The sequence below is a fragment of the Mixophyes fleayi genome, chromosome 4, assembly GCF_038048845.1.
Source record: "Mixophyes fleayi isolate aMixFle1 chromosome 4, aMixFle1.hap1, whole genome shotgun sequence".
Lineage (NCBI taxonomy): Eukaryota > Metazoa > Chordata > Amphibia > Anura > Limnodynastidae > Mixophyes > Mixophyes fleayi.
Genome location: NC_134405.1, coordinates 65,118,429 through 65,138,070, shown reverse-complemented (window position 1 = coordinate 65,138,070; position 19,642 = coordinate 65,118,429). Strand labels below are relative to the sequence as shown.

The 19,642-nt window shown below is 40.2% G+C and overlaps 1 protein-coding gene and 27 non-coding genes across 32 annotated transcripts in view; 1 reads left to right on the top strand and 27 right to left on the bottom strand.

Annotated features, from left to right (window-relative positions):
- Positions 1–19,642, top strand: part of FER1L5 (fer-1 like family member 5) — a 676,118-nt gene that overhangs the window by 463,880 nt on the left and 192,596 nt on the right. The window lies entirely within an intron of this gene.
- Positions 234–326, bottom strand: TRNAI-UAU (transfer RNA isoleucine (anticodon UAU)). The gene is given in 2 exon segments: positions 234–269; positions 289–326. It is a non-coding gene; the product is annotated as a tRNA-Ile (tRNA).
- On the bottom strand, positions 1,458–1,530 carry TRNAR-CCU (transfer RNA arginine (anticodon CCU)). The gene has a single exon. It is a non-coding gene; the product is annotated as a tRNA-Arg (tRNA).
- On the bottom strand, positions 1,944–2,036 carry TRNAI-UAU (transfer RNA isoleucine (anticodon UAU)). Its single transcript is given in 2 exon segments — positions 1,944–1,979; positions 1,999–2,036. It is a non-coding gene; the product is annotated as a tRNA-Ile (tRNA).
- Positions 2,949–3,023, bottom strand: TRNAR-CCU (transfer RNA arginine (anticodon CCU)). The gene has a single exon. It is a non-coding gene; the product is annotated as a tRNA-Arg (tRNA).
- Positions 3,437–3,529, bottom strand: TRNAI-UAU (transfer RNA isoleucine (anticodon UAU)). Its single transcript is given in 2 exon segments — positions 3,437–3,472; positions 3,492–3,529. It is a non-coding gene; the product is annotated as a tRNA-Ile (tRNA).
- TRNAR-CCU (transfer RNA arginine (anticodon CCU)) lies at positions 4,661–4,733 on the bottom strand. Its single transcript has one exon. It is a non-coding gene; the product is annotated as a tRNA-Arg (tRNA).
- On the bottom strand, positions 5,147–5,239 carry TRNAI-UAU (transfer RNA isoleucine (anticodon UAU)). The gene is given in 2 exon segments: positions 5,147–5,182; positions 5,202–5,239. It is a non-coding gene; the product is annotated as a tRNA-Ile (tRNA).
- TRNAI-UAU (transfer RNA isoleucine (anticodon UAU)) lies at positions 6,415–6,507 on the bottom strand. The gene is given in 2 exon segments: positions 6,415–6,450; positions 6,470–6,507. It is a non-coding gene; the product is annotated as a tRNA-Ile (tRNA).
- TRNAR-CCU (transfer RNA arginine (anticodon CCU)) lies at positions 7,214–7,286 on the bottom strand. The gene has a single exon. It is a non-coding gene; the product is annotated as a tRNA-Arg (tRNA).
- On the bottom strand, positions 7,700–7,792 carry TRNAI-UAU (transfer RNA isoleucine (anticodon UAU)). Its single transcript is given in 2 exon segments — positions 7,700–7,735; positions 7,755–7,792. It is a non-coding gene; the product is annotated as a tRNA-Ile (tRNA).
- On the bottom strand, positions 8,499–8,571 carry TRNAR-CCU (transfer RNA arginine (anticodon CCU)). Its single transcript has one exon. It is a non-coding gene; the product is annotated as a tRNA-Arg (tRNA).
- On the bottom strand, positions 8,977–9,069 carry TRNAI-UAU (transfer RNA isoleucine (anticodon UAU)). The gene is given in 2 exon segments: positions 8,977–9,012; positions 9,032–9,069. It is a non-coding gene; the product is annotated as a tRNA-Ile (tRNA).
- Positions 9,776–9,848, bottom strand: TRNAR-CCU (transfer RNA arginine (anticodon CCU)). Its single transcript has one exon. It is a non-coding gene; the product is annotated as a tRNA-Arg (tRNA).
- Positions 10,254–10,346, bottom strand: TRNAI-UAU (transfer RNA isoleucine (anticodon UAU)). Its single transcript is given in 2 exon segments — positions 10,254–10,289; positions 10,309–10,346. It is a non-coding gene; the product is annotated as a tRNA-Ile (tRNA).
- On the bottom strand, positions 11,258–11,330 carry TRNAR-CCU (transfer RNA arginine (anticodon CCU)). The gene has a single exon. It is a non-coding gene; the product is annotated as a tRNA-Arg (tRNA).
- On the bottom strand, positions 11,744–11,836 carry TRNAI-UAU (transfer RNA isoleucine (anticodon UAU)). Its single transcript is given in 2 exon segments — positions 11,744–11,779; positions 11,799–11,836. It is a non-coding gene; the product is annotated as a tRNA-Ile (tRNA).
- Positions 12,543–12,615, bottom strand: TRNAR-CCU (transfer RNA arginine (anticodon CCU)). The gene has a single exon. It is a non-coding gene; the product is annotated as a tRNA-Arg (tRNA).
- On the bottom strand, positions 13,029–13,121 carry TRNAI-UAU (transfer RNA isoleucine (anticodon UAU)). The gene is given in 2 exon segments: positions 13,029–13,064; positions 13,084–13,121. It is a non-coding gene; the product is annotated as a tRNA-Ile (tRNA).
- Positions 14,253–14,325, bottom strand: TRNAR-CCU (transfer RNA arginine (anticodon CCU)). Its single transcript has one exon. It is a non-coding gene; the product is annotated as a tRNA-Arg (tRNA).
- On the bottom strand, positions 14,739–14,831 carry TRNAI-UAU (transfer RNA isoleucine (anticodon UAU)). The gene is given in 2 exon segments: positions 14,739–14,774; positions 14,794–14,831. It is a non-coding gene; the product is annotated as a tRNA-Ile (tRNA).
- TRNAR-CCU (transfer RNA arginine (anticodon CCU)) lies at positions 15,529–15,601 on the bottom strand. Its single transcript has one exon. It is a non-coding gene; the product is annotated as a tRNA-Arg (tRNA).
- TRNAI-UAU (transfer RNA isoleucine (anticodon UAU)) lies at positions 16,007–16,099 on the bottom strand. Its single transcript is given in 2 exon segments — positions 16,007–16,042; positions 16,062–16,099. It is a non-coding gene; the product is annotated as a tRNA-Ile (tRNA).
- On the bottom strand, positions 16,806–16,878 carry TRNAR-CCU (transfer RNA arginine (anticodon CCU)). Its single transcript has one exon. It is a non-coding gene; the product is annotated as a tRNA-Arg (tRNA).
- TRNAI-UAU (transfer RNA isoleucine (anticodon UAU)) lies at positions 17,284–17,376 on the bottom strand. The gene is given in 2 exon segments: positions 17,284–17,319; positions 17,339–17,376. It is a non-coding gene; the product is annotated as a tRNA-Ile (tRNA).
- Positions 18,083–18,155, bottom strand: TRNAR-CCU (transfer RNA arginine (anticodon CCU)). The gene has a single exon. It is a non-coding gene; the product is annotated as a tRNA-Arg (tRNA).
- On the bottom strand, positions 18,569–18,661 carry TRNAI-UAU (transfer RNA isoleucine (anticodon UAU)). The gene is given in 2 exon segments: positions 18,569–18,604; positions 18,624–18,661. It is a non-coding gene; the product is annotated as a tRNA-Ile (tRNA).
- On the bottom strand, positions 19,356–19,428 carry TRNAR-CCU (transfer RNA arginine (anticodon CCU)). The gene has a single exon. It is a non-coding gene; the product is annotated as a tRNA-Arg (tRNA).

Genomic DNA, 19,642 nt, shown 5'->3' with positions numbered 1-19,642 from the left:
ACTCTTTTACCAACGGTAAAAAGTCTTTTGCATTGGCACTTTGTTGACCGACTCATGGAGCGTTTACAATGCAGTTGAACCAATCCTGATTTGTCAACCAATGCTGATGTGTGATAAACACAGTCATTTCTATGTTGTTGTTGCTTTCTTGGTAATATGATATTAAATATTCAGGTTGCAAACGATAACCAATGAGTAATGACCTCAGAAAAGAAGAAATAAGCAAGCAAACATGCTCCAGGTGAGGCTTGAACTCACAACCTCGGCATAGCTTAACAGATACTGTCTTATAAGTACCACGCGCTGACCGATTGCGCCACTGGAGCACTTTAAAGACACATCTTTTCCCTACGTTTCTATGTTTGGTGACCAGTTTAAGTGTTAATAAATTATCTAAGCAAGGCTTGTTCATCAAAATTTAGTTACCTTTTATTTTCACAAATATATTGCACCCAACAATACAGACACTTATGTACTGTGTAATACTGTATATTTAAATGTAAGGCAATATGATCTCACATGTGATCTGCGCGTGAAGTAAAACATTGTTTATTGGGTCTCTAGCATCTAAAATGTCAGTACGGTGCGTGTCCAAAGAAATAGTAAAAACAAAAATGCAACCCTTTTCTAACTCGATGGAAAGGTTTTGGAGGACCCAATGTTACCATGGTAAATGGCATGTTTTAGCTACTGCACCCACAGGAATGTTGTGGTGGATGAAGCCTTTTGGTAACACAGTTTGGCCAGTCGCAACAAGCTTAAAAACACAATCTCAAGTGGTGAAGATTAAGCAACAAACCAACTTGCACCCCAGAAATAGTAAAAACAAAAATGCAACCCTTTTCTAACTCGATGGAAAGGTTTTGAAGGACCCAATGTTACCATGGTAAATGGCATGTTTTAGCTACTGCACCCACAGGAATGTTGTGGTGGATGAAGCCTTTTGGTAACACAGTTTGGCCAGTCGCAACAAGCTTAAAAACACAATCTCAAGTGGTGAAGATTAAGCAACAAACCAACTTGCACCCCAGAAATAGTAAAAACAAAAATGCAACCCTTTTCTAACTCGATGGAAAGGTTTTGGAGGACCCAATGTTACCATGGTAAATGGCATGTTTTAGCTACTGCACCTACAGGAATGTCGTGGTGGATGAAGCCTTTTGGTAACACAGTTTGGCCAGTCACAACAAGCTTAAAAACACAATCTCAAGTGGTGAAGAATAAGCAACAAACCAACTTGCACCCCAGAAATAGTAAAAACAAAAATGCAACCCTTTTTTAACTCGATGGAAAGGTTTTGGAGGACCCAATGTTACCATGGTAAATGGCATGTTTTAGCTACTGCACCTACAGGAATGTCGTGGTGGATGAAGCCTTTTGGTAACAAAGTTTGGCCAGTCGCAACAAGCTTCAAAACACAATCTCAAGTGGTGAAGAATAAGCAACAAACCAACTTGCACCCCAGATGGGACTTGAACCCTCAATCCCTGGCTTAGGAGGCCAGTGCCTTATCCATTAGGCCACTGGGGCTCAGTGAGACTTGCGTGTGTGCCTGATTTTTTCCGCAGTAATCAGTCATTTAAATGCTTGGAAAAAGGGAAGTTGTTTTGTGTTTTTTGCTTTCCAAATTCCTGCAGGAAATGTGCTGGTACTAATGAGAGCAAAAAATATGGGCCCTCATGCTGTATTGCAGTAAAACGGATTGCTCCAACTCTTTTACCAACGGTAAAAAGTCTTTTGCATTGGCACTTTGTTGACCGACTCATGGAGCGTTTACAATGCAGTTGAACCAATCCTGATTTGTCAACCAATGCTGATGTGTGATAAACACAGTCATTTCTATGTTGTTGTTGCTTTCTTGGTAATATGATATTAAATATTCAGGTTGCAAACGATAACCAATGAGTAATGACCTCAGAAAAGAAGAAATAAGCAAGCAAACATGCTCCAGGTGAGGCTTGAACTCACAACCTCGGCATAGCTTAACAGATACTGTCTTATAAGTACCGCGCGCTGACCGATTGCGCCACTGGAGCACTTTAAAGACACATCTTTTCCCTACGTTTCTATGTTTGGTGATCAGTTTAAGTGTTAATAAATTATCTAAGCAAGGCTTGTTCATCAAAATTTAGTTACCTTTTATTTTCACAAATATATTGCACCCAACAATACAGACACTTATGTACTGTGTAATACTGTATATTTAAATGTAAGGCAATATGATCTCACATGTGATCTGCGCGTGAAGTAAAACATTGTTTATTGGGTCTCTAGCATCTAAAATGTCAGTACGGTGCGTGTCCAAAGAAATAGTAAAAACAAAAATGCAACCCTTTTCTAACTCGATGGAAAGGTTTTCGAGGACCCAATGTTACCATGGTAAATGGCATGTTTTAGCTACTGCACCCACAGGAATGTTGTGGTGGATGAAGCCTTTTGGTAACACAGTTTGGCCAGTCGCAACAAGCTTAAAAACACAATCTCAAGTGGTGAAGATTAAGCAACAAACCAACTTGCACCCCAGAAATAGTAAAAACAAAAATGCAACCCTTTTCTAACTCGATGGAAAGGTTTTGGAGGACCCAATGTTACCATGGTAAATGGCATGTTTTAGCTACTGCACCTACAGGAATGTTGTGGTGGATGAAGCCTTTTGGTAACACAGTTTGGCCAGTCGCAACAAGCTTAAAAACACAATCTCAAGTGGTGAAGATTAAGCAACAAACCAACTTGCACCCCAGAAATAGTAAAAACAAAAATGCAACCCTTTTTTAACTCGATGGAAAGGTTTTGGAGGACCCAATGTTACCATGGTAAATGGCATGTTTTAGCTACTGCACCTACAGGAATGTCGTGGTGGATGAAGCCTTTTGGTAACACAGTTTGGCCAGTCGCAACAAGCTTAAAAACACAATCTCAAGTGGTGAAGAATAAGCAACAAACCAACTTGCATCCCAGATGGGACTTGAACCCACAATCCCTGGCTTAGGAGGCCAGTGCCTTATCCATTAGGCCACAGAGGCTCAGTGAGACTTGCGTGTGTGCCTGATTTTTTCCGCAGTAATCAGTCATTTAAATGCTTGGAAAAAGGGAAGTTGTTTTGTGTTTTTTGCTTTCCAAATTCCTGCAGGAAATGTGCTGGTACTAATGAGAGCAAAAAATATGGGCCCTCATGCTGTATTGCAGTAAAACGGATTGCTGCAACTCTTTTACCAACGGTAAAAAGTCTTTTGCATTGGCACTTTGTAGACCGACTCATGGAGCGTTTACAATGCAGTTGAACCAATCCTGATTTGTCAACCAATGCTGATGTGTGATAAACACAGTCATTTCTATGTTGTTGTTGCTTTCTTGGTAATATGATATTAAATATTCAGGTTGCAAACGATAACCAATGAGTAATGACCTCAGAAAAGAAGAAATAAGCAAGCAAACATGCTCCAGGTGAGGCTTGAACTCACAACCTCGGCATAGCTTAACAGATACTGTCTTATAAGTACCGCACGCTGACCGATTGCGCCACTGGAGCACTTTAAAGACACATCTTTTCCCTACGTTTCTATGTTTGGTGACCAGTTTAACTGTTAATAAATTATCTAAGCAAGGCTTGTTCATCAAAATTTAGTTACCTTTTATTTTCACAAATATATTGCACCCAACAATACAGACACTTATGTACTGTGTAATACTGTATATTTAAATGTAAGGCAATATGATCTCACATGTGATCTGCGCGTGAAGTAAAACATTGTTTATTGGGTCTCTAGCATCTAAAATGTCAGTACGGTGCGTGTCCAAAGAAATAGTAAAAACAAAAATGCAACCCTTTTCTAACTCGATGGAAAGGTTTTGGAGGACCCAATGTTACCATGGTAAATGGCATGTTTTAGCTACTGCACCCACAGGAATGTTGTGGTGGATGAAGCCTTTTGGTAACACAGTTTGGCCAGTCGCAACAAGCTTAAAAACACAATCTCAAGTGGTGAAGATTAAGCAACAAACAAACTTGCACCCCAGAAATAGTAAAAACAAAAATGCAACCCTTTTCTAACTCGATGGAAAGGTTTTGAAGGACCCAATGTTACCATGGTAAATGGCATGTTTTAGCTACTGCACCCACAGGAATGTTGTGGTGGATGAAGCCTTTTGGTAACACAGTTTGGCCAGTCGCAACAAGCTTAAAAACACAATCTCAAGTGGTGAAGATTAAGCAACAAACCAACTTGCACCCCAGAAATAGTAAAAACAAAAATGCAACCCTTTTCTAACTCGATGGAAAGGTTTTGGAGGACCCAATGTTACCATGGTAAATGGCATGTTTTAGCTACTGCACCCACAGGAATGTTGTGGTGGATGAAGCCTTTTGGTAACACAGTTTGGCCAGTCGCAACAAGCTTAAAAACACAATCTCAAGTGGTGAAGATTAAGCAACAAACCAACTTGCACCCCAGAAATAGTAAAAACAAAAATGCAACCCTTTTCTAACTCGATGGAAAGGTTTTGGAGGACCCAATGTTACCATGGTAAATGGCATGTTTTAGCTACTGCATCTACAGGAATGTTGTGGTGGATGAAGCCTTTTGGTAACACAGTTTGGCCAGTTGCAACAAGCTTAAAAACACAATCTCAAGTGGTGAAGAATAAGCAACAAACCAACTTGCACCCCAGATGGGACTTGAACCCACAATCCCTGGCTTAGGAGGCCAGTGCCTTATCCATTAGGCCACTGGGGCTCAGTGAGACTTGCGTGTGTGCCTGATTTTTTCCGCAGTAATCAGTCATTTAAATGCTTGGAAAAAGGGAAGTTGTTTTGTGTTTTTTGCTTTCCAAATTCCTGCAGGAAATGTGCTGGTACTAATGAGAGCAAAAAATATGGGCCCTCATGCTGTATTGCAGTAAAACGGATTGCTGCAACTCTTTTACCAACGGTAAAAAGTCTTTTGCATTTGCACTTTGTTGACCGACTCATGGAGCGTTTACAATGCAGTTGAACCAATCCTGATTTGTCAACCAATGCTGATGTGTGATAAACACAGTCATTTCTATGTTGTTGTTGCTTTCTTGGTAATATGATATTAAATATTCAGGTTGCAAACGATAACCAATGAGTAATGACCTCAGAAAAGAAGAAATAAGCAAGCAAACATGCTCCAGGTGAGGCTTGAACTCACAACCTCGGCATAGCTTAACAGATACTGTCTTATAAGTACCGTGCACTGACCGATTGCGCCACTGGAGCACTTTAAGGACACATCTTTTCCCTACGTTTCTATGTTTGGTGACCAGTTTAACTGTTAATAAATTATCTAAGCAAGGCTTGTTCATCAAAATTTAGTTACCTTTTATTTTCACAAATATATTGCACCCAACAATACAGACACTTATGTACTGTGTAATACTGTATATTTAAATGTAAGGCAATATGATCTCACATGTGATCTGCGCGTGAAGTAAAACATTGTTTATTGGGTCTCTAGCATCTAAAATGTCAGTACGGTGCGTGTCCAAAGAAATAGTAAAAACAAAAATGCAACCCTTTTCTAACTCGATGGAAAGGTTTTGGAGGACCCAATGTTACCATGGTAAATGGCATGTTTTAGCTACTGCACCCACAGGAATGTTGTGGTGGATGAAGCCTTTTGGTAACACAGTTTGGCCAGTCGCAACAAGCTTAAAAACACAATCTCAAGTGGTGAAGATTAAGCAACAAACCAACTTGCACCCCAGAAATAGTAAAAACAAAAATGCAACCCTTTTCTAACTCGATGGAAAGGTTTTGGAGGACCCAATGTTACCATGGTAAATGGCATGTTTTAGCTACTGCATCTACAGGAATGTCGTGGTGGATGAAGCCTTTTGGTAACACAGTTTGGCCAGTCGCAACAAGCTTAAAAACACAATCTCAAGTGGTGAAGAATAAGCAACAAACCAACTTGCACCCCAGATACTACTTGAACCCACAATCCCTGGCTTAGGAGGCCAGTGCCTTATCCATTAGGCCACTGGGGCTCAGTGAGACTTGCGTGTGTGCCTGCTTTTTCCGCAGTAATCAGTCATTTAAATGCTTGGAAAAAGGGAAGTTGTTTTTTGCTTTCCAAATTCCTGCAGGAAATGTGCTGGTACTAATGAGAGCAAAAAATATGGGCCCTCATGCTGTATTGCAGTAAAACGGATTGCTGCAACTCTTTTACCAACGGTAAAAAGTCTTTTGCATTGGCATTTTGTTGACCGACTCATGGAGCGTTTACAATGCAGTTGAACCAATCCTGATTTGTCAACCAATGCTGATGTGTGATAAACACAGTCATTTCTATGTTGTTGTTGCTTTCTTGGTAATATGATATTAAATATTCAGGTTGCAAATGATAACCAATGAGTAATGACCTCAGAAAAGAAGAAATAAGCAAGCAAACATGCTCCAGGTGAGGCTTGAACTCACAACCTCGGCATAGCTTAACAGATACTGTCTTATAAGTACCGCGCGCTGACCGATTGCGCCACTGGAGCACTTTAAAGACGCATCTTTTCCCTACGTTTCTATGTTTGGTGACCAGTTTAAGTGTTAATAAATTATCTAAGCAAGGCTTGTTCATCAAAATTTAGTTACCTTTTATTTTCACAAATATATTGCACCCAACAATACAGGGAATACAGACACTTATGTACTGTGTAATACTGTATATTTAAATGTAAGGCAATATGATCTCACATGTGATCTGCGCGTGAAGTAAAACATTGTTTATTGGGTCTCTAGCATCTAAAATGTCAGTACGGTGCGTGTCCAAAGAAATAGTAAAAACAAAAATGCAACCCTTTTCTAACTCGATGGAAAGGTTTTGGAGGACCCAATGTTACCATGGTAAATGGCATGTTTTAGCTACTGCACCCACAGGAATGTCGTGGTGGATGAAGCCTTTTGGTAACACAGTTTGGCCAGTCACAACAAGCTTAAAAACACAATCTCAAGTGGTGAAGAATAAGCAACAAACCAACTTGCACCCCAGAAATAGTAAAAACAAAAATGCAACCCTTTTTTAACTCGATGGAAAGGTTTTGGAGGACCCAATGTTACCATGGTAAATGGCATGTTTTAGCTACTGCACCTACAGGAATGTCGTGGTGGATGAAGCCTTTTGGTAACAAAGTTTGGCCAGTCGCAACAAGCTTCAAAACACAATCTCAAGTGGTGAAGAATAAGCAACAAACCAACTTGCACCCCAGATGGGACTTGAACCCACAATCCCTGGCTTAGGAGGCCAGTGCCTTATCCATTAGGCCACTGGGGCTCAGTGAGACTTGCGTGTGTGCCTGATTTTTTCCGCAGTAATCAGTCATTTAAATGCTTGGAAAAAGGGAAGTTGTTTTGTGTTTTTTGCTTTCCAAATTCCTGCAGGAAATGTGCTGGTACTAATGAGAGCAAAAAATATGGGCCCTCATGCTGTATTGCAGTAAAACGGATTGCTGCAACTCTTTTACCAACGGTAAAAAGTCTTTTGCATTGGCATTTTGTTGACCGACTCATGGAGCGTTTACAATGCAGTTGAACCAATCCTGATTTGTCAACCAATGCTGATGTGTGATAAACACAGTCATTTCTATGTTGTTGTTGCTTTCTTGGTAATATGATATTAAATATTCAGGTTGCAAATGATAACCAATGAGTAATGACCTCAGAAAAGAAGAAATAAGCAAGCAAACATGCTCCAGGTGAGGCTTGAACTCACAACCTCGGCATAGCTTAACAGATACTGTCTTATAAGTACCGCGCGCTGACCGATTGCGCCACTGGAGCACTTTAAAGACGCATCTTTTCCCTACGTTTCTATGTTTGGTGACCAGTTTAAGTGTTAATAAATTATCTAAGCAAGGCTTGTTCATCAAAATTTAGTTACCTTTTATTTTCACAAATATATTGCACCCAACAATACAGGGAATACAGACACTTATGTACTGTGTAATACTGTATATTTAAATGTAAGGCAATATGATCTCACATGTGATCTGCGCGTGAAGTAAAACATTGTTTATTGGGTCTCTAGCATCTAAAATGTCAGTACGGTGCGTGTCCAAAGAAATAGTAAAAACAAAAATGCAACCCTTTTCTAACTCGATGGAAAGGTTTTGGAGGACCCAATGTTACCATGGTAAATGGCATGTTTTAGCTACTGCACCCACAGGAATGTTGTGGTGGATGAAGCCTTTTGGTAACACAGTTTGGCCAGTCGCAACAAGCTTAAAAACACAATCTCAAGTGGTGAAGATTAAGCAACAAACCAACTTGCACCCCAGAAATAGTAAAAACAAAAATGCAACCCTTTTCTAACTCGATGGAAAGGTTTTGGAGGACCCAATGTTACCATGGTAAATGGCATGTTTTAGCTACTGCATCTACAGGAATGTCGTGGTGGATGAAGCCTTTTGGTAACACAGTTTGGCCAGTCGCAACAAGCTTAAAAACACAATCTCAAGTGGTGAAGAATAAGCAACAAACCAACTTGCACCCCAGATGGGACTTGAACCCACAATCCCTGGCTTAGGAGGCCAGTGCCTTATCCATTAGGCCACTGGGGCTCAGTGAGACTTGCGTGTGTGCCTGATTTTTCCGCAGTAATCAGTCATTTAAATGCTTGGAAAAAGGGAAGTTGTTTTTTGCTTTCCAAATTCCTGCAGGAAATGTGCTGGTACTAATGAGAGCAAAAAATATGGGCCCTCATGCTGTATTGCAGTAAAACGGATTGCTGCAACTCTTTTACCAACGGTAAAAAGTCTTTTGCATTGGCATTTTGTTGACCGACTCATGGAGCGTTTACAATGCAGTTGAACCAATCCTGATTTGTCAACCAATGCTGATGTGTGATAAACACAGTCATTTCTATGTTGTTGTTGCTTTCTTGGTAATATGATATTAAATATTCAGGTTGCAAATGATAACCAATGAGTAATGACCTCAGAAAAGAAGAAATAAGCAAGCAAACATGCTCCAGGTGAGGCTTGAACTCACAACCTCGGCATAGCTTAACAGATACTGTCTTATAAGTACCGCGCGCTGACCGATTGCGCCACTGGAGCACTTTAAAGACGCATCTTTTCCCTACGTTTCTATGTTTGGTGACCAGTTTAAGTGTTAATAAATTATCTAAGCAAGGCTTGTTCATCAAAATTTAGTTACCTTTTATTTTCACAAATATATTGCACCCAACAATACAGGGAATACAGACACTTATGTACTGTGTAATACTGTATATTTAAATGTAAGGCAATATGATCTCACATGTGATCTGCGCGTGAAGTAAAACATTGTTTATTGGGTCTCTAGCATCTAAAATGTCAGTACGGTGCGTGTCCAAAGAAATAGTAAAAACAAAAATGCAACCCTTTTCTAACTCGATGGAAAGGTTTTGGAGGACCCAATGTTACCATGGTAAATGGCATGTTTTAGCTACTGCACCCACAGGAATGTTGTGGTGGATGAAGCCTTTTGGTAACACAGTTTGGCCAGTCGCAACAAGCTTAAAAACACAATCTCAAGTGGTGAAGATTAAGCAACAAACCAACTTGCACCCCAGAAATAGTAAAAACAAAAATGCAACCCTTTTCTAACTCGATGGAAAGGTTTTGGAGGACCCAATGTTACCATGGTAAATGGCATGTTTTAGCTACTGCATCTACAGGAATGTCGTGGTGGATGAAGCCTTTTGGTAACACAGTTTGGCCAGTCGCAACAAGCTTAAAAACACAATCTCAAGTGGTGAAGAATAAGCAACAAACCAACTTGCACCCCAGATGGGACTTGAACCCACAATCCCTGGCTTAGGAGGCCAGTGCCTTATCCATTAGGCCACTGGGGCTCAGTGAGACTTGCGTGTGTGCCTGATTTTTCCGCAGTAATCAGTCATTTAAATGCTTGGAAAAAGGGAAGTTGTTTTTTGCTTTCCAAATTCCTGCAGGAAATGTGCTGGTACTAATGAGAGCAAAAAATATGGGCCCTCATGCTGTATTGCAGTAAAACGGATTGCTGCAACTCTTTTACCAACGGTAAAAAGTCTTTTGCATTGGCACTTTGTTGACCGACTCATGGAGCGTTTACAATGCAGTTGAACCAATCCTGATTTGTCAACCAATGCTGATGTGTGATAAACACAGTTATTTCTATGTTGTTGTTGCTTTCTTGGTAATATGATATTAAATATTCAGGTTGCAAACGATAACCAATGAGTAATGACCTCAGAAAAGAAGAAATATGCAAGCGAACATGCTCCAGGTGAGGCTTGAACTCACAACCTCGGCATAGCTTAACAGATACTGTCTTATAAGTACCGCGCGCTGACCGATTGCGCCACTGGAGCACTTTAAAGACACATCTTTTCCCTACGTTTCTATGTTTGGTGACCAGTTTAAGTGTTAATAAATTATCTAAGCAAGGCTTGTTCATCAAAATTTAGTTACCTTTTATTTTCACAAATATATTGCACCCAACAATACAGGGAATACAGACACTTATGTACTGTGTAATACTGTATATTTAAATGTAAGGCAATATGATCTCACATGTGATCTGCACGTGAAGTAAAACATTGTTTATTGGGTCTCTAGCATCTAAAATGTCAGTACGGTGCGTGTCCAAAGAAATAGTAAAAACAAAAATGCAACCCTTTTCTAACTCGATGGAAAGGTTTTGGAGGACCCAATGTTACCATGGTAAATGGCATGTTTTAGCTACTGCACCCACAGGAATGTCGTGGTGGATGAAGCCTTTTGGTAACACAGTTTGGCCAGTCACAACAAGCTTAAAAACACAATCTCAAGTGGTGAAGAATAAGCAACAAACCAACTTGCACCCCAGAAATAGTAAAAACAAAAATGCAACCCTTTTCTAACTCGATGGAAAGGTTTTGGAGGATCCAATGTTACCATGGTAAATGGCATGCACCCACAGGAATGTTGTGGTGGATGAAGCCTTTTGGTAACACAGTTTGGCCAGTCGCAACAAGCTTAAAAACACAATCTCAAGTGGTGAAGATTAAGCAACAAACCAACTTGCACCCCAGAAATAGTAAAAACAAAAATGCAACCCTTTTTTAACTCGATGGAAAGGTTTTGGAGGACCCAATGTTACCATGGTAAATGGCATGTTTTAGCTACTGCACCTACAGGAATGTCGTGGTGGATGAAGCCTTTTGGTAACAAAGTTTGGCCAGTCGCAACAAGCTTCAAAATACAATCTCAAGTGGTGAAGAATAAGCAACAAACCAACTTGCACCCCAGATGGGACTTGAACCCACAATCCCTGGCTTAGGAAGCCAGTGCCTTATCCATTAGGCCACTGGGGCTCAGTGAGACTTGTGTGTGTGCCTGATTTTTTCCGCAGTAATCAGTCATTTAAATGCTTGGAAAAAGGGAAGTTGTTTTGTGTTTTTTGCTTTCCAAATTCCTGCAGGAAATGTGCTGGTACTAATGAGAGCAAAAAATATGGGCCCTCATGCTGTATTGCAGTAAAACGGATTGCTGCAACTCTTTTACCAACGGTAAAAAGTCTTTTGCATTGGCACTTTGTTGACCGACTCATGGAGCGTTTACAATGCAGTTGAACCAATCCTGATTTGTCAACCAATGCTGATGTGTGATAAACACAGTCATTTCTATGTTGTTGTTGCTTTCTTGGTAATATGATATTAAATATTCAGGTTGCAAACGATAACCAATGAGTAATGACCTCAGAAAAGCAGAAATAAGCAAGCAAACATGCTCCAGGTGAGGCTTGAACTCACAACCTCGGCATAGCTTTACAGATACTGTCATATAAGTACCGCGCGCTGACCTATTGCGCCACTGGAGCACTTTAAAGACACATCTTTTCCCTACGTTTCTATGTTTGGTGACCAGTTTAAGTGTTAATAAATTATCTAAGCAAGGCTTGTTCATCAAAATTTAGTTACCTTTTATTTTCACAAATATATTGCACCCAACAATACAGGGAATACAGACACTTATGTACTGTGTAATACTATATATTTAAATGTAAGGCAATATGATCTCACATGTGATCTGCGCGTGAAGTAAAACATTGTTTATTGGGTCTCTAGCATCTAAAATGTCAGTACGGTGCGTGTCCAAAGAAATAGTAAAAACAAAAATGCAACCCTTTTCTAACTCGATGGAAAGGTTTTGGAGGACCCAATGTTACCATGGTAAATGGCATGTTTTAGCTACTGCACCCACAGGAATGTTGTGGTGGATGAAGCCTTTTGGTAACACAGTTTGGCCAGTCGCAACAAGCTTAAAAACACAATCTCAAGTGGTGAAGATTAAGCAACAAACCAACTTGCACCCCAGAAATAGTAAAAACAAAAATGCAACCTTTTTTTAACTCGATGGAAAGGTTTTGGAGGACCCAATGTTACCATGTTAAATGGCATGTTTTAGCTACTGCACCTACAGGAATGTCGTGGTGGATGAAGCCTTTTGGTAACAAAGTTTGGCCAGTCGCAACAAGCTTCAAAACACAATCTCAAGTGGTGAAGAATAAGCAACAAACCAACTTGCACCCCAGATGGGACTTGAACCCACAATCCCTGGCTTAGGAGGCCAGTGCCTTATCCATTAGGCCACTGGGGCTCAGTGAGACTTGCGTGTGTGCCTGATTTTTTCCGCAGTAATCAGTCATTTAAATGCTTGGAAAAAGGGAAGTTGTTTTGTGTTTTTTGCTTTCCAAATTCCTGCAGGACATGTGCTGGTACTAATGAGAGCAAAAAATATGGGCCCTCATGCTGTATTGCAGTAAAACGGATTGCTGCAACTCTTTTACCAACGGTAAAAAGTCTTTTGCATTGGCACTTTGTTGACCGACTCATGGAGCGTTTACAATGCAGTTGAACCAATCCTGATTTGTCAACCAATGCTGATGTGTGATAAACACAGTCATTTCTATGTTGTTGTTGCTTTCTTGGTAATATGATATTAAATATTCAGGTTGCAAAGGATAACCAATGAGTAATGACCTCAGAAAAGAAGAAATAAGCAAGCAAACATGCTCCAGGTGAGGCTTGAACTCACAACCTCGGCATAGCTTAACAGATACTGTCTTATAAGTACTGTGCGCTGACCGATTGCGCCACTGGAGCACTTTAAGGACACATCTTTTCCCTACGTTTCTATGTTTGGTGACCAGTTTAACTGTTAATAAATTATCTAAGCAAGGCTTGTTCATCAAAATTTAGTTACCATTTATTTTCACAAATATATTGCACCCAACAATACAGACACTTATGTACTGTGTAATACTGTATATTTAAATGTAAGGCAATATGATCTCACATGTGATCTGCGCGTGAAGTAAAACATTGTTTATTGGGTCTCTAGCATCTAAAATGTCAGTACGGTGCGTGTCCAAAGAAATAGTAAAAACAAAAATGCAACCCTTTTCTAACTCGATGGAAAGGTTTTGGAGGACCCAATGTTACCATGGTAAATGGCATGTTTTAGCTACTGCACCCACAGGAATGTTGTGGTGGATGAAGCCTTTTGGTAACACAGTTTGGCCAGTCGCAACAAGCTTAAAAACACAATCTCAAGTGGTGAAGATTAAGCAACAAACAAACTTGCACCCCAGAAATAGTAAAAACAAAAATGCAACCCTTTTCTAACTCGATGGAAAGGTTTTGAAGGACCCAATGTTACCATGGTAAATGGCATGTTTTAGCTACTGCACCCACAGGAATGTTGTGGTGGATGAAGCCTTTTGGTAACACAGTTTGGCCAGTCGCAACAAGCTTAAAAACACAATCTCAAGTGGTGAAGATTAAGCAACAAACCAACTTGCACCCCAGAAATAGTAAAAACAAAAATGCAACCCTTTTCTAACTCGATGGAAAGGTTTTGGAGGACCCAATGTTACCATGGTAAATGGCATGTTTTAGCTACTGCACCCACAGGAATGTTGTGGTGGATGAAGCCTTTTGGTAACACAGTTTGGCCAGTCGCAACAAGCTTAAAAACACAATCTCAAGTGGTGAAGATTAAGCAACAAACCAACTTGCACCCCAGAAATAGTAAAAACAAAAATGCAACCCTTTTCTAACTCGATGGAAAGGTTTTGGAGGACCCAATGTTACCATGGTAAATGGCATGTTTTAGCTACTGCATCTACAGGAATGTTGTGGTGGATGAAGTCTTTTGGTAACACAGTTTGGCCAGTTGCAACAAGCTTAAAAACACAATCTCAAGTGGTGAAGAATAAGCAACAAACCAACTTGCACCCCAGATGGGACGTGAACCCACAATCCCTGGCTTAGGAGGCCAGTGCCTTATCCATTAGGCCACTGGGGCTCAGTGAGACTTGCGTGTGTGCCTGATTTTTTCCGCAGTAATCAGTCATTTAAATGCTTGGAAAAAGGGAAGTTGTTTTGTGTTTTTTGCTTTCCAAATTCCTGCAGGAAATGTGCTGGTACTAATGAGAGCAAAAAATATGGGCCCTCATGCTGTATTGCAGTAAAACGGATTGCTGCAACTCTTTTACCAACGGTAAAAAGTCTTTTGCATTTGCACTTTGTTGACCGACTCATGGAGCGTTTACAATGCAGTTGAACCAATCCTGATTTGTCAACCAATGCTGATGTGTGATAAACACAGTCATTTCTATGTTGTTGTTGCTTTCTTGGTAATATGATATTAAATATTCAGGTTGCAAACGATAACCAATGAGTAATGACCTCAGAAAAGAAGAAATAAGCAAGCAAACATGCTCCAGGTGAGGCTTGAACTCACAACCTCGGCATAGCTTAACAGATACTGTCTTATAAGTACCGTGCGCTGACCGATTGCGCCACTGGAGCACTTTAAGGACACATCTTTTCCCTACGTTTCTATGTTTGGTGACCAGTTTAACTGTTAATAAATTATCTAAGCAAGGCTTGTTCATCAAAATTTAGTTACCTTTTATTTTCACAAATATATTGCACCCAACAATACAGACACTTATGTACTGTGTAATACTGTATATTTAAATGTAAGGCAATATGATCTCACATGTGATCTGCGCGTGAAGTAAAACATTGTTTATTGGGTCTCTAGCATCTAAAATGTCAGTACGGTGCGTGTCCAAAGAAATAGTAAAAACAAAAATGCAACCCTTTTCTAACTCGATGGAAAGGTTTTGGAGGACCCAATGTTACCATGGTAAATGGCATGTTTTAGCTACTGCACCCACAGGAATGTTGTGGTGGATGAAGCCTTTTGGTAACACAGTTTGGCCAGTCGCAACAAGCTTAAAAACACAATCTCAAGTGGTGAAGATTAAGCAACAAACCAACTTGCACCCCAGAAATAGTAAAAACAAAAATGCAACCCTTTTCTAACTCGATGGAAAGGTTTTGGAGGACCCAATGTTACCATGGTAAATGGCATGTTTTAGCTACTGCATCTACAGGAATGTCGTGGTGGATGAAGCCTTTTGGTAACACAGTTTGGCCAGTCGCAACAAGCTTAAAAACACAATCTCAAGTGGTGAAGAATAAGCAACAAACCAACTTGCACCCCAGATGGGACTTGAACCCACAATCCCTGGCTTAGGAGGCCAGTGCCTTATCCATTAGGCCACTGGGGCTCAGTGAGACTTGCGTGTGTGCCTGCTTTTTCCGCAGTAATCAGTCATTTAAATGCTTGGAAAAAGGGAAGTTGTTTTTTGCTTTCCAAATTCCTGCAGGAAATGTGCTGGTACTAATGAGAGCAAAAAATATGGGCCCTCATGCTGTATTGCAGTAAAACGGATTGCTGCAACTCTTTTACCAACGGTAAAAAGTCTTTTGCATTGGCATTTTGTTGACCGACTCATGGAGCGTTTACAATGCAGTTGAACCAATCCTGATTTGTCAACCAATGCTGATGTGTGATAAACACAGTCATTTCTATGTTGTTGTTGCTTTCTTGGTAATATGATATTAAATATTCAGGTTGCAAATGATAACCAATGAGTAATGACCTCAGAAAAGAAGAAATAAGCAAGCAAACATGCTCCAGGTGAGGCTTGAACTCACAACCTCGGCATAGCTTAACAGATACTGTCTTATAAGTACCGCGCGCTGACCGATTGCGCCACTGGAGCACTTTAAAGACGCATCTTTTCCCTACGTTTCTATGTTTGGTGACCAGTTTAAGTGTTAATAAATTATCTAAGCAAGGCTTGTTCATCAAAATTTAGTTACCTTTTATTTTCACAAATATATTGCACCCAACAATACAGGGAATACAGACACTTATGTACTGTGTAATACTGTATATTTAAATGTAAGGCAATATGATCTCACATGTGATCTGCGCGTGAAGTAAAACATTGTTTATTGGGTCTCTAGCATCTAAAATGTCAGTACGGTGCGTGTCCAAAGAAATAGTAAAAACAAAAATGCAACCCTTTTCTAACTCGATGGAAAGGTTTTGGAGGACCCAATGTTACCATGGTAAATGGCATGTTTTAGCTACTGCACCCACAGGAATGTTGTGGTGGATGAAGCCTTTTGGTAACACAGTTTGGCCAGTCGCAACAAGCTTAAAAACACAATCTCAAGTGGTGAAGATTAAGCAACAAACCAACTTGCACCCCAGAAATAGTAAAAACAAAAATGCAACCCTTTTCTAACTCGATGGAAAGGTTTTGGAGGACCCAATGTTACCATGGTAAATGGCATGTTTTAGCTACTGCATCTACAGGAATGTCGTGGTGGATGAAGCCTTTTGGTAACACAGTTTGGCCAGTCGCAACAAGCTTAAAAACACAATCTCAAGTGGTGAAGAATAAGCAACAAACCAACTTGCACCCCAGATGGGACTTGAACCCACAATCCCTGGCTTAGGAGGCCAGTGCCTTATCCATTAGGCCACTGGGGCTCAGTGAGACTTGCGTGTGTGCCTGATTTTTCCGCAGTAATCAGTCATTTAAATGCTTGGAAAAAGGGAAGTTGTTTTTTGCTTTCCAAATTCCTGCAGGAAATGTGCTGGTACTAATGAGAGCAAAAAATATGGGCCCTCATGCTGTATTGCAGTAAAACGGATTGCTGCAACTCTTTTACCAACGGTAAAAAGTCTTTTGCATTGGCACTTTGTTGACCGACTCATGGAGCGTTTACAATGCAGTTGAACCAATCCTGATTTGTCAACCAATGCTGATGTGTGATAAACACAGTTATTTCTATGTTGTTGTTGCTTTCTTGGTAATATGATATTAAATATTCAGGTTGCAAACGATAACCAATGAGTAATGACCTCAGAAAAGAAGAAATATGCAAGCAAACATGCTCCAGGTGAGGCTTGAACTCACAACCTCGGCATAGCTTAACAGATACTGTCTTATAAGTACCGCGCGCTGACCGATTGCGCCACTGGAGCACTTTAAAGACACATCTTTTCCCTACGTTTCTATGTTTGGTGACCAGTTTAAGTGTTAATAAATTATCTAAGCAAGGCTTGTTCATCAAAATTTAGTTACCTTTTATTTTCACAAATATATTGCACCCAACAATACAGGGAATACAGACACTTATGTACTGTGTAATACTGTATATTTAAATGTAAGGCAATATGATCTCACATGTGATCTGCACGTGAAGTAAAACATTGTTTATTGGGTCTCTAGCATCTAAAATGTCAGTACGGTGCGTGTCCAAAGAAATAGTAAAAACAAAAATGCAACCCTTTTCTAACTCGATGGAAAGGTTTTGGAGGACCCAATGTTACCATGGTAAATGGCATGTTTTAGCTACTGCACCCACAGGAATGTCGTGGTGGATGAAGCCTTTTGGTAACACAGTTTGGCCAGTCACAACAAGCTTAAAAACACAATCTCAAGTGGTGAAGAATAAGCAACAAACCAACTTGCACCCCAGAAATAGTAAAAACAAAAATGCAACCCTTTTTTAACTCGATGGAAAGGTTTTGGAGGACCCAATGTTACCATGGTAAATGGCATGTTTTAGCTACTGCACCTACAGGAATGTCGTGGTGGATGAAGCCTTTTGGTAACAAAGTTTGGCCAGTCGCAACAAGCTTCAAAACACAATCTCAAGTGGTGAAGAATAAGCAACAAACCAACTTGCACCCCAGATGAGACTTGAACCCACAATCCCTGGCTTAGGAGGCCAGTGCCTTATCCATTAGGCCACTGGGGCTCAGTGAGACTTGCGTGTGTGCCTGATTTTTTCCGCAGTAATCAGTCATTTAAATGCTTGGAAAAAGGGAAGTTGTTTTGTGTTTTTTGCTTTCCAAATTCCTGCAGGAAATGTGCTGGTACTATTGAGAGCAAAAAATATGGGCCCTCATGCTGTATTGCAGTAAAACGGATTGCTGCAACTCTTTTACCAACGGTAAAAAGTCTTTTGCATTGGCACTTTGTTGACCGACTCATGGAGCGTTTACAATGCAGTTGAACCAATCCTGATTTGTCAACCAATGCTGATGTGTGATAAACACAGTCATTTCTATGTTGTTGTTGCTTTCTTGGTAATACGATATTAAATATTCAGGTTGCAAATGATAACCAATGAGTAATGACCTCAGAAAAGAAGAAATAAGCAAGCAAACATGCTCCAGGTGAGGCTTGAACTCACAACCTCGGCATAGCTTAACAGATACTGTCTTATAAGTACCGCGCGCTGACCGATTGCCCCACTGGAGCACTTTAAAGACACATCTTTTCCCTAAGTTTCTATGTTTGGTGACCAGTTTAAGTGTTAATAAATTATCTAAGCAAGGCTTGTTCATCAAAATTTAGTTACCTTTTATTTTCACAAATATATTGCACCCAACAATACAGGGAATACAGACACTTATGTACTGTGTAATACTGTATATTTAAATGTAAGGCAATATGATCTCACATGTGATCTGCGCGTGAAGTAAAACATTGTTTATTGGGTCTCTAGCATCTAAAATGTCAGTACGGTGCGTGTCCAAAGAAATAGTAAAAACAAAAATGCAACCCTTTTCTAACTCGATGGAAAGGTTTTGGAGGATCCAATGTTACCATGGTAAATGGCATGCACCCACAGGAATGTTGTGGTGGATGAAGCCTTTTGGTAACACAGTTTGGCCAGTCGCAACAAGCTTAAAAACACAATCTCAAGTGGTGAAGATTAAGCAACAAACCAACTTGCACCCCAGAAATAGTAAAAACAAAAATGCAACCCTTTTTTAACTCGATGGAAAGGTTTTGGAGGACCCAATGTTACCATGGTAAATGGCATGTTTTAGCTACTGCACCTACAGGAATGTCGTGGTGGATGAAGCCTTTTGGTAACAAAGTTTGGCCAGTCGCAACAAGCTTCAAAATACAATCTCAAGTGGTGAAGAATAAGCAACAAACCAACTTGCACCCCAGATGGGACTTGAACCCACAATCCCTGGCTTAGGAAGCCAGTGCCTTATCCATTAGGCCACTGGGGCTCAGTGAGACTTGTGTGTGTGCCTGATTTTTTCCGCAGTAATCAGTCATTTAAATGCTTGGAAAAAGGGAAGTTGTTTTGTGTTTTTTGCTTTCCAAATTCCTGCAGGAAATGTGCTGGTACTAATGAGAGCAAAAAATATGGGCCCTCATGCTGTATTGCAGTAAAACGGATTGCTGCAACTCTTTTACCAACGGTAAAAAGTCTTTTGCATT